Source organism: Lepus europaeus, chromosome 13 (genome assembly GCF_033115175.1).
Source record: "Lepus europaeus isolate LE1 chromosome 13, mLepTim1.pri, whole genome shotgun sequence".
In the NCBI taxonomy this organism is placed as follows: Eukaryota; Metazoa; Chordata; class Mammalia; order Lagomorpha; family Leporidae; genus Lepus; species Lepus europaeus.
Window position 1 is genome coordinate 48,281,149 of NC_084839.1, and position 12,141 is coordinate 48,293,289.

Below are 12,141 nucleotides of genomic sequence, written 5' to 3' on the forward strand. Positions count from 1 at the left end.
GGTTTCTTTATATCATGTATGTGCTTTCCTGTGTTTTTGAGTAATCTTATGACCATTCTTTTGAATTCATTTTCAGGCACTGCATGAATCTCTTTGTCTTCATATTCTAATATTAAAGTGTTGTTATATTCCTTTTGAGGAATCTTATGGACTTCCTTGATTATGTTTCTTTTATTTCTACATTTATTTCTAGATATTTGTGGAAAAAACTTGTTGGTTTTCTCCTCTAATGGCATTTATCTTTGAAATATGCCTCTGTGGCTTAGTGGGGTGTCTGCTCCTTAAGTGAATATTTACAAGCTTGTGCTCAGTCTGGCCGGGGAGCTATGGTCAGTGCTCAAGGGTGGGGCAAGAGTTCAGGGTGACACCCAAGTTGGGCTTGGTAGATCTCCTGTATTATCAGCAGAGCAGAGACTATGATCACATCATCAGGCAGGACCATAGCTTCACTTCCTCTCTGTCCTGGTGCTCAATGCCAGGGGGAGTCCATTGGGGATACACACCCCACTCATAAGTTAGGCAAATTCACAGATTTACAGATGTTCAGTAAGCAGGGCCTCTCTCAGGAGAAGAGGTGAAACCCCAAGTATGCCAGCATCAACAAAGAAGATACCACCATATTAATTTTAATAGCAGATCTGAAATATCTCATGGGTTTTTTTATGTAATTGTCATACACAACTGTGTGTGTATATGTGTGTGTGTGTGTATTCTAACGAAGTGTCATCTATTAATTTGGATGAATTATGTCAATTTTTTATCCAGAAAAATAGATATGATGTTAATTATGTAATATTTTAAAACCCATAAAATAATTCCCACAGTACAATCTATATTGAGAACATTAAAAACACATATGTTTTCAAATCCTTCTGGTTTTTACTTCTTGTGCTTGTCTTATTTGATGAATTCTTGGACTTAAAATGGCTCAAGTATTTTACCAGTAATTTTCATACTTGCTGTAAATTTGAGATATTCTGTACTATGAACGTTCATTTTATTGCCAGATTTCTAAATATTTATAATAAATGTTTTTGCGGTTCATCAAACATTATTACTATAACTGTTCAGATGGTCATGTCTTTATGGTTTAGTCTTTATAATACTGTATAAAGTAGTAGACCTCAAAATTAAGCCATCATTTCATTCTATCATAGAATTTCTTGACTCTTAAAAATAAACATATTGGTGTTTCGCTTTAGTAATACTTACAATGATCACACATCTGTGCCTAAGTAGCATTACTTTTGGTATTGCCCTAATTCAGTTTCAGTTTCAAGGTTATGTCTACAGAAGATGAATTGAGGAGTGGCTCCTCTTTTTATATTCTCTAGAAAGATTTAGATAAGATTATACCATTCACTATGAAAGTTTGGCAGATATCTGCAAAACTATACTGACTTGACAGAATGATTTGGTTTTGGATTTTTAAGTACTGAAAAGACAATTTCTTTTTAATGGCTTTTTAATTTAGTGAGATTTTGAGGTTTTTTTTGATAGGTTCTAATTCTTAAAACATGTAACCAGTTCATCTTAGTTTTTTAATTTATTAGCATAGCATTATCTTTATTATCCACAAAATTATTTTAATATCTATAGTCTTCATTTTATCTGAATATTACATTTTTCCTTCCATTATTTTCTTGATTGATCTCAGCAGAGGTTTGTCTAGTTTACTACTTTTTCAAGTAAACAGTAATTGGCTTTCTACTGTTCTTGCATTCCTGCTTTAAATTGGAATAGTAATTGTACTTTAAATAATTTGTGGTATATTAACTGAGTTAATAAATGTAAAACCATTACCTGGCAAATATTAAGAGCTATATAAGTGCTAACTATTATCATGTTATTATTGTTGTTTCATTAGTTAAGGCTTTTATTTTTGTTATTCTTCTTTTCTAGAGTTTTTTTTTTTACTTTATTTTTATTGCTCACTTTCTATCTAAATTTTCAGCCTTTCTTATAACAGAAATATATGACCACAAATTTACAAGTAGTTTTGACATAATTTTCATCTTATTTGTACTATTAGATAGCAAATTCATTTGTTATAGTTCTGAGTATTTCATTTTAAAATAATTTTTTATTTGGCCTAAGATTTGAAGTGTTTTTAAAAATATTTCCCAGAGTTTGTTGTTGTTTTTTAGTTTCCATATTATTTCATAATTCTTAATTAGTAGTTTCAGTGTTTGATATCTCTCATGGTCAGGTTCCTCTAATACAGGCATATTCCCAGTCCACTTTGAGAAAGCACCCTTCTGGAAAAGCTTTGTTTTACTTTTCTCAGACACCCACACCACCAACCATTGATGAGCACTTTCATTACCTTTCTCAGCTTTCCTGATCATACATACTGTAAATCTAGCCTCAAGACCTATTAAAGAAAAAAAATTAAGTTAAATCCTTTTCCCAGCAAAAGAAAATTATCAAAAAACCTCCCTTTCAAAGTTCTTTATTTAGAGTGTGCATCTCTGTGGTCTTGAATTTACATGGAAATTTCATTCCAGATTTCCTCCTTGCTCAGTTCAAAACTCCAACTTCCCAATCTAGAGCAGATGGTAAATCCAGGGTTCTGGGTTCTTGATTTCCTGGAACATACAAAAGCCCTCGGGGCAACTCCAATGCTTCCATAAGATGCTTGCATTCTGGTTCTCAATTTTGTCTCCTTCTTTGTTTGGCCCCTATGTGCTTCCCTTTCTCCATGTTCTTTTTTTTTTTTTTTTCATTTTCAATTCTCTTTATATACAAAAGATCAGTTTAGTATATATTAGGTAACGATTTCAACAGTTTGCCCCCATATAGAAACACAAAAAAATATGGAACGCTTCACGAATTTGCGTGTCATCCTTGCTCAGGGGCCATGCTAATCTTCTCTGTATCGTTCCAATTTTAGTATATGTGCTGCCGAAGTGAGCACCCCTTTCTCCATGTTCTTAAGAGGCTATTGGTTCTACATTTTTGATAATATTTCTAGGGCTTATTTTTACCTATTAGATATTTCATAGTATCCACTATCCATTGAAAGAAGTGGAAGACGTTTCTTATTTTATGATTACAAATATTCCTGCAAATCCTGTTGTTACCCTATATTCTCATCCACTTGAACCTCAATTCTCAGGAATGCCTCAGTTCCAACCCCTCCTACCTTTATCTGCTGGCAGGTTATCTTTGTTTATATTTGCCATCCTTCTAGAAACAAAGCTCTTAACATTTCCCAGTGCTTCCAGCTTGACAAGTATAGGCAACCATGTCTGGAAAAGCTCTCCCTGTTTCCTCCATAGTGTCCACTTACTATGTTGCCTTGATAAGAGGACCACCCTCAAGGCATTCCCCTTGACTGATATAAAAATTTAAATTCAAGGCAGGCTTTTGGCCAATAGTTGAGATACTGCTTGGGACACTCTGGGTACTATAGTGGAGTGTGTGGGTATAAATCCCAACTCTGTTTCCCTGTTCCACCTACCTGCTAATGTCTACCCTGGGAGAGAGCAGAGGGTGGCTTCACATCTGCAAGACCAGAATGGCAGTTCCAAAATCCTGGCTTTGGAATGGCCCAGCCCATCCTGTTTTGTGAATTCAGGAAGTGAACTAGTGGATTGGATATCTATCTGGGTTGTTCTCTTTGTTCCCTGAATAAATTAAATAAATAAATACAAATTTAAAATATACACCTACATCTCCAGCTGAAACAAGATAATTTACATTATGTAAGGTCTTGAGGTAAATTGCATTAAGTACTGTTAAACATGTGTATACTCACAACATCAGTCGTCACTGTATTCCATATAAAGGTCATTCCTTGGACACTGCTTGTGGTGTTACTTGCTATTCATATCCTATACTCTTTTTAACTGCTCTTTGATTTGCAGGACACTGTCACTAATTTGCTGATAATTTAAATATTAATTCGGTCATCATGTGACCAAAGGATACTGAATAGTTTTAAAGAATTTTTGTTTAATGCAACCTCTGTATTTAGGGGATGAATGCTAAGTTAAATTTAGACTTGGAAATACCAAACAGATCCCCACTGTTATTTTTCTCAAATGCGTTGAGCTGACAGGTTGTTTAATATAAACAGAATAATGTGTGTCCTGACATTTCAAATTGTCTAGGAACTTTTAGAACTGAACACTTCATCATGCTTTTAGTTCTTCAATGTTCTTTTCAAAAAATTCTACCTGCCTGAAATAAGTGTATGACATTGGATTTTCTCCTAAGAACACAAACAAGTCTACTTTTTAGAGAATTTCCAGTGTTCAAATCAGATAGAAATTTCAGGCAGACCTGCAAATACACATTTTTACTTATGCCAATTTAGCATTTATATATATATCAGATAATTGCTTTGAAAAGGTGGAAATGAGGTTAACTAAGTTTAGGAGTGGATGGGAAGACATTCTGTTACTGACATCACCTTTCTTATTTCTAATGTTCAGCTTCCTAAAAGAACATACATCAAATATACAAAATAATTGTATTTTAGGAAACCTAATGATATTTTTTTAAAAATTTAAGAGTTTGAAATCATAAATAGTATTTGATTTGTTGTTTTGTAAAAGGATTAGATACATCCATTCCATAATACATAGGAATTACAATTGAGCACAACTAAATACACACACAAAATCATTTTTAAATAATTAGTTGTTTCATTGTTTCTGATATTCTCTCATTCCTTCATCCATTGCATCTGCACCAATTATGGGTTTGATTTCTCACTAGTTCAGTTATATTTCATTAGCTGTTTAAGAATGATGAAAATATTCATGGTATCATCATAGCAAAGGCTGAATTATTTAATTGTTATGATATTTATAATTTCCAGGCACTTGCTAAAAATAGGTTTGGGACAGTTAAAGTCAGCAACTCTGGGCCATTAGTGCTAAAGAAAATGTTAAGGCTGAAGAAGGCAAAATCAAATACTGAGCTTTCATCACTCTATTTCTGAAAAAAAAAAAAAAAAAAAAAAAACAGTCTTCATGGATTTTTAACAAAGTTTTAACATTACCATAAGGTCAAACATTACACAGCAGCCTACTTTTAAAATGTAAGACACCCAGCAGGATAACTTTTCTCTTCTCTTTCTTCTCTGTAGTACTTAGCACTTAACTCATACTGGCTTGACTGTTAGCTGGCACTACATTTGCCAAGGTATGCTCACCAAGTTGCCAAAAGTTTCTGTGTCAAAATCTTCATTTCTTTGGAATCCCCATGGTATACAAAGCAATATATATAACATCTTATTCTCAGTAATTATTTGCTGACTGACTTTATGTTTGTGTACACTGCAGAATTATCTCACACAGTAGAACCTTAGAGATAAATGGGAGTTAAAATTTGGTCCTACAATACTGATCTAGAGTTGTAATCATCATTCTGAGAAAAAAAAAGTCCGAAAAATGGTTGAGGAGTGTTGTGTGGTGGAGATTGGACTGTACATTAGGACTACAAAAATATTAAAAACCAGTGTTAATTATGACTCTATGTTGCTTATTTCATCTCCATTGACTTTGCTAAAGACATAGTGAAATTCAGTGCAAATTTAATACAAAAAGGGCTTCTCAAAAGAAAATGCTTTCAGCAGTTTGACATTGTGGCATAGTTGGTAAAGCTACTACCTGCCACGCCAACATCCCATATGGGATCTAGTGCCTGCTCCACCTATTCCATTTCCAGTCCAGCTGCCTACTAATGACCCAGTAAAAACAACAGAAGTTCTGAGTACATGAGCCCCTACCACCCATATAGGAGACCAGGGTGAAGTGTCTGCTTCCTGGCTTTGGGCTTACCCGGCATTGTGTTTGAGAGGCAGAGTTGCACAGAGAGAGGCAGAGACACAGAGAGAGAGAGAGATCTTGCATCCACTGGTTCACTCCCCAAATGGCGGCTGGGCTGACCCAAAGCCAGGAGCCAGGAGCTTCTTCTGGGTCTCTCACACGGGAGCAGGATCCCAAGCATTTGGCCATCTTCTACTGTTTTCCTAGACCATCAGCAGAGAGCTGGATTGGAAGAGGAGCAGCTAGGACACAAACCAGCACCCATATGGGATGCCAGCAATGCTTAACTAGCTATGCTACAATGCTGGCCCAAAATAAATCTTTAAAAAAAGAGAGATAGTGGTTTCAGCTTACAGCAGACAACAGGATCATTAAATAGTAGTGTGATTTGATGTAAAATGTAAAGCTACGAAATCCTATTACAAAAATATTAACAAAGTATATTGTTGAATTATACAAATGAAAACAAAAGTGTAGGTCTAAGAAAATGTAATTAACTAATCCATATTTGGCTAACTTAGTTCAGATCATTGTGATGATACTGCCATTGCCATAGATATTGTTCCTGACTACCAGGGATGCACAGCCGTTTTTTGTGAAGGACCAAAGAGTAAATATTTTAGGCTTTTCCAGCCACAATTGAGTGCTATTTTTGGTCTATTTTTGTTGAATCTTTTAATGGTATTTAAAAAAAAAACTCAATGAAAAAGCCATAAAATATAATCCCTGGGGTGGATTTGACTTGTAGGATATAGTTTGCCACCTTTGCTTGTCACCATTGGAAATCATAGGGCATATTTTATATTTTAACAAATGCCCATTACTCCTTTAGGTGCAGGTGTGTGTATAGCCAGCTTCCAACAAGGATGCCAATGATACTGGCCTTCAGATATTTACACCCCAGGCAGTCCCTTTCCCTTGAGTGGAGTGCAGGCTAAAACAAGTTGACTTGCTTTTAATGACTAACCAGAGCAGTAAGAGACACTGTGACTGTGTGACTGTATTGCTCATTCATATAAGGAAGCACAACACAGCTTTCTGTATCTTAGACCATTTACCCTTTGGGAAAGCCACCTGTCATGTTCTGGGAAAATATAGACAGGCCCATAAAGCAAGGAACTGAAGCCTCCAACCAAGAGCCACACAAGTGAATCAGAGCACCCAGTCCTAATCACGCCTCAAGTGTTTGCACTTTTTTTTAAAGATTTATTTTATTTATTTGAAAGTCAGAGTTACACAGAGAGAGGAGAAGCAGAGAGAGAGATGTCTTACATCCGCTGATTGACTCCCCAATTGGCCACAACGGCCTGAGCTGCGCTGATGTGGAGCCAGGAGACAAGTTTTTTCCGGGTCTCCCACGTGGGTGCATGGGCCCAAGCACTTGAGCCATCCTCTACTGCTTTCCCAGGCCACAGCAGAGAGCTGAATCTGAAGAGGAGCAACCAGGACTAGAACTGGCACCCATATGGGATGCCGGTGCTTAAAGCCAGCACTTCAGGCCAGGGTTTTAACCCACTGTGCCACAGAACCAGCCGCAAATGTTTGCGCTTTCTACTGATATCTTAGCTGCAGTTGTATGAGACACCCTCAGCCAGAACCATACACAACTAACATAGAAATAAACACCTATGAGTTTAGAGATTGGCAACTAAAATATAGTTATATTCAGAGAAATGACACTCTATGAATTTCAAAGTTTATTTAGTAATCATGGAGACTGTAAGACAGAATCCAAGTTCCAGAAGAGAGAACAAGTGCTACACTTTTGTTTCTCATCAAACTCCCAGGTTTAAAAAAAAAATATTTTGAAATGTATGCACATTGATTTATCTTCATAATATTCAATTAATATATCAAATATCTGTGTTAATAACTCCTAAAGACTTAGGCTCTCAGACCAGTTTTATTGATTTTCATTCATCTTAACCCTTGTTTACTGGCTAAATACTTCAAATAAGTTAGTATGAGGATGGTGTTTGGTTTATTGCTTCTCTACTTAATCAAAGTCTGTCACTGATATAGTATTCATATTCATCATTCTTTGTGCTACTGTTCAACAGAATTATCTGAACAGATGTGAGTCAGTTTTAAGGTAGAAGATAAAGTGGACCCACAGACTTGATTTCAAGGACAAAGAATCAAGAAATACCTTGCATTACAAACAAATTAAATAGAAGTCCTAACGTCGAAATAAATTTTCTAATTTCCAAATGAAACACTATGAGAAAGCAAAGGACTCAGCCTAAAAGAAAAGTTATAAAAAATATGGTCAAGTTAGTTACAAATTAGCCGTTTGAAAATAATTACATTCTTTGACTTTAAATGTATAGTCTGGTCTCTAAGGGAAAACACAGCATATTTATAGAGGTCTGCACACTGGCTAATTGAAATAGCAAATGTTTACCCCAGAGCAACTCATGACGGTGCCACAGTTTAACAGATTAAGATTTACAGATTGTCACTGCTAATGGCACACAATGGCTGCAGCTGTACTATTTTGGTGGCCCAGGAAGTGTGCTTGGCTGGGCAAGCATTGCATCTGCATGCGTGGTGTTAACACTCGGGCCTTTTATAGCTCTAATAAAGTTGACAATTTATGCACAGGCATGCCAAAATCTACAGCCAAGCAAGAGGAAATCACTGAGATTGAGGGGCACAAATTCAAACTGCCTACCAGAAGCATGTGCTGCTGCGGGAGAAGCATGAAGCAGGTTCCATTGAAATACCTGCTAAGATGCTTGGATTGCAAAATCTCCACTTCCTTCTACCAGCACATACATGTAGCACCCTGCTCCTTACTGCTTGCACATGTCAAATTGTAAGATTCACTGACAGGGTTGTTATTTATGCAACAACGGAAGTGGTTCCACTTGAAATTAAACTAGTTTGTCTTCTATTTCTAAAATATAGGAAGACATTATGAATGTGTGATATACCATCCTTTTTTTCAAATCTGCTTCTTTGGTAAAACCAAGTTTGCTGTTTAATAGTCAATCCAAACAGGGAGATAGCAGCCACGTCTTAAGTATCTCTGTCCTTGCTTTGGACCTTTTGCTTTGTGCTGCCTTTGGAGCAGTTAGTCTGCATCCTTAATATTTCTTTGTAGCCCAACAGCGGTTCTGAGGGAGAAATGTTTGAGTGCCCAGACTGAAGTCTTCATCAGAGCTCCGGGTAATTCAGTCCAATCTCAGAATTTAAAGAATGTGTTGGTGAGCACAGAAATTTCTTTGCTATACACAATGTTTCTGTGAGGTGGAGGAAAGCCATGAACATAATCAATCTGCCCTCCTTCTATCATATGGAGTAAGGAAGTGACTACTGTCCCTGTCTGTCCTTTTCTGGAATAAAATCTCCTTTAGGGAGTGTACACAATTCAGTGGACAAGTCTGTCTAATTTCAGATTTCAATATAAAGAAATCAATTGCACAAAAACCGAAACCATATCTTATAATTTCAGTTTTACAAGCAAAATGGTCTCTACCTGAAAGTTTGTTTGTCTATTAATCTGAACTCAGGAGAACTGACACTGGCTCACTCAAACAACAATCATGTTCTTAAGGGTCTAGAACATGTATTAAAAAGAGAAGTGAATGTTGTTCAAAAGATGATGGACATTATGGACTGCTTCATGTCTTAATTCCATATCATGAGCTTTTGATATGTGGTAACTAAGCTATAAATGGAATAGTACAGGAAAAAAATCCTATTTTATCGATCAGAGCAGATTGCTTCTAAACATATTCTGTATTCATAATTCAAATCTTAGAAAAATATCAATCTACCATTTTTAGAACAACCCAGTGGTTCCAATAAAAAAGTTATACTCCATGCTCCACATTCTATTTATCCATTTACTGATAAAGATTATTTGTGTTGTCTCTAGATTTCAGCTATTACAAAGAAAGCTGTTATGGACAGATATCAAAACAAAACAAAACAAAGTAAGAAAGATAGAACTCTGGGCAGGAAGCAAGCAAAGGTAAGGTTTCCCCTGAGTCATGTTATATGATTTCTGTCAAGGACAGGAGGCCCAACATGCCAGGAAGTACTTTGGATTTAAGGCAATTCTAAGTAAAAAAACAAGTCTGGGGGCCACCACTGTGGTGTAGTGGGTAAAGCCACTGCCTGCAGAGATGGCATCCCATATGGGTGCCAGTACGATTCCTGGCTGCTCCACTTCTGATACAGCTCTCTGCTATGGCCTGGGAAAACAGTAGAAGATGGCCCAAGTCCTTGGGCCCCTGACCCATCTGGGAAACCCAAAAGAAACTCCTGGCTCCTGGCTTCAGATAAACCCAGCTCCGGCCATTGCGGCCATTTGGAGTAAACCAGCGGATACAAGACCTCCCTGCGTCTGCCTCTTTGTAACTCTGCCTTTCAAATAAATAAATAAATCTTTTAAAAAAGAAGTCTGAAAAACCTAACATTGAAATCTTTATTTCTGAAGATTTCAAATATACTTTGCTATAATTCCACCTGTTGTTGAGGTTATGGTAGCTATTAACAGGGATTCATAATAAAATTATCTTCATTCTCCTCAAAATGGCTTGTTCTCATACATAATGAAACAGCTTCTTGTACAACACAATATCTTCCTTCTATCATTAATAGATGTCTTTGATTAAATAAAGTAATCCCTATAGATTTTGAAATTTGACAAACATTAAATCAAATAAACAAATACCTCAAAATTCAAATAGTGTATAAAATATTGAATGCAAAATCATCCAGTGAATTAGTTATTTCATCCTAATGAAACCCTGCTTGTTGAAGTCAAAATGCACTGTGGAAGATCCTCTGATGAAATGGTTAATGCCATCCTGCTCTATTTGGAGTCAACTCTTTTCCAGTTATTTCCTTTTTCAACTTTGAGGATTATGGGTGCGTGGCTCTGTATCTAAAAATACATTTAAGATGATTCAAATATATACAATAATGATGGGAAAATAAATTTCTGATATGGTTGAAGGAAAGTAAATATTAATTTATAATGGCTTATTAATATAACACTTAAGATGGTATCTAATCCTAATAATAACTTTTCAGGTTCCCAACATAAGTAAAATGTACATTCTGGTTTGACTGCTCTGAACATGCATTACAAATTTATAGCATTCTTCATTACTTCAAAATGAACAATTAAGCTAGAAATAACATTATTTTGGGGCTGGCGCTGTGGCATAGTGGGTTAAGCATCTGGAATATTTATGATAGGTAGAGTGGATCATTTACTATTACTTAAGAATATCTTTTGAGGCCGGCGCTGTGGCTCACTAAGCTAATCCTCTGTCTGCGGCGCTGGCACACTGGGTTCTAGTCCCAGTTGCGGTGCTGGTTCTGTCCTGGTTGCTCCTCTTCCTGTCCAGCTCTCTGCTGTGGCCTGGGAAGGCAGCGGAGGATGCCCGATGTGCTTGGGCCCTGCACCTGCATGGGAGACCAGGAGGAAGCACCTGGCTCCTGGCTTTGGATCAGCGCAACGCACTGGCCATAGCAGCCATTTAGGGGGTGAACCAATGGAAGAAAGACCTTTCTCTCTGTCTCTCTCACTGTCTAACTCTGCCTGTCAAAAAAAAGAATACCTTTTGGGGTACCGGCACTGTGGCATAGCGGGTAAAGCTGTGGCCTGCAGTGCTAGAATCCCATATGGGCGCCAGTTCAAGTCCCGGCTGCTCCACTTCCAATCCAGCTCCTTGCTATGGCCTGGGAAAGCAGTGAAAGATGGCCCAAGTGCTTGGGCCCCTGCACACATGTGGGAGTTCCTGAAGAAGCCCCTGGCTTCAGACATTCTCAGCTCCGGCCATTGTGACCATTTGGGGAGTGAACCAGCAAATGGAAGACTGACCAACCTTTATTTGCTTTTGCCTCTGCCTCGCTGTAATTCTGCCTTTCAAACAGATAAATAAAGCTTTAAAAATTAAATGTTTAGCCAGCGCCGCAGCTCCATAGGCTAATCCTCTGCCTGTGGCGCCGGCACCCCGGGTTCTAGTCCCAGTCAGGGTGCCGGATTCTGTCCTGGTTTTTCCTTTTCCAGTCCAGCTCTCTGCTGTGGCCCAGGAGGGCAATGGAGGATGGCCCAAGTGCTTGGGCCCTGCACCTGCATGGGAGACCAGGAGAAGCACCTGGCTCCTGGCTTCGGATCGGCACAGCGTGCCAGCCACAGTACAAAGGCCATAGCGGCCATTTGGGGAGTGAACCAAAGGAAAGGATGACCTTTCTCTCTGTTTCTCTCCCTCTCACTGTCTAAATCTGCCTGTGAAAAAAAAAATATTAAAAAAAAAAAGAATATCTTTTGGGGCCAGCGCTGTGGCATAGTAGGCTAAGCCTCTGCCTGTGGTGCCAATATCCCTTATGGACACCTGCT

The 12,141-nt window shown here is 37.6% G+C and overlaps 1 non-coding gene across 1 annotated transcript; it reads right to left on the reverse strand.

Annotated features, from left to right (window-relative positions):
- Window positions 1–2,810: 2,810 nt before the first annotated feature.
- On the reverse strand, window positions 2,811–2,917 carry LOC133773122 (U6 spliceosomal RNA). Its single transcript, XR_009867896.1, has one exon. It is a non-coding gene; the product is annotated as a U6 spliceosomal RNA (small nuclear RNA).
- Between the last annotated feature and the right edge of the window lie 9,224 nt (window positions 2,918–12,141).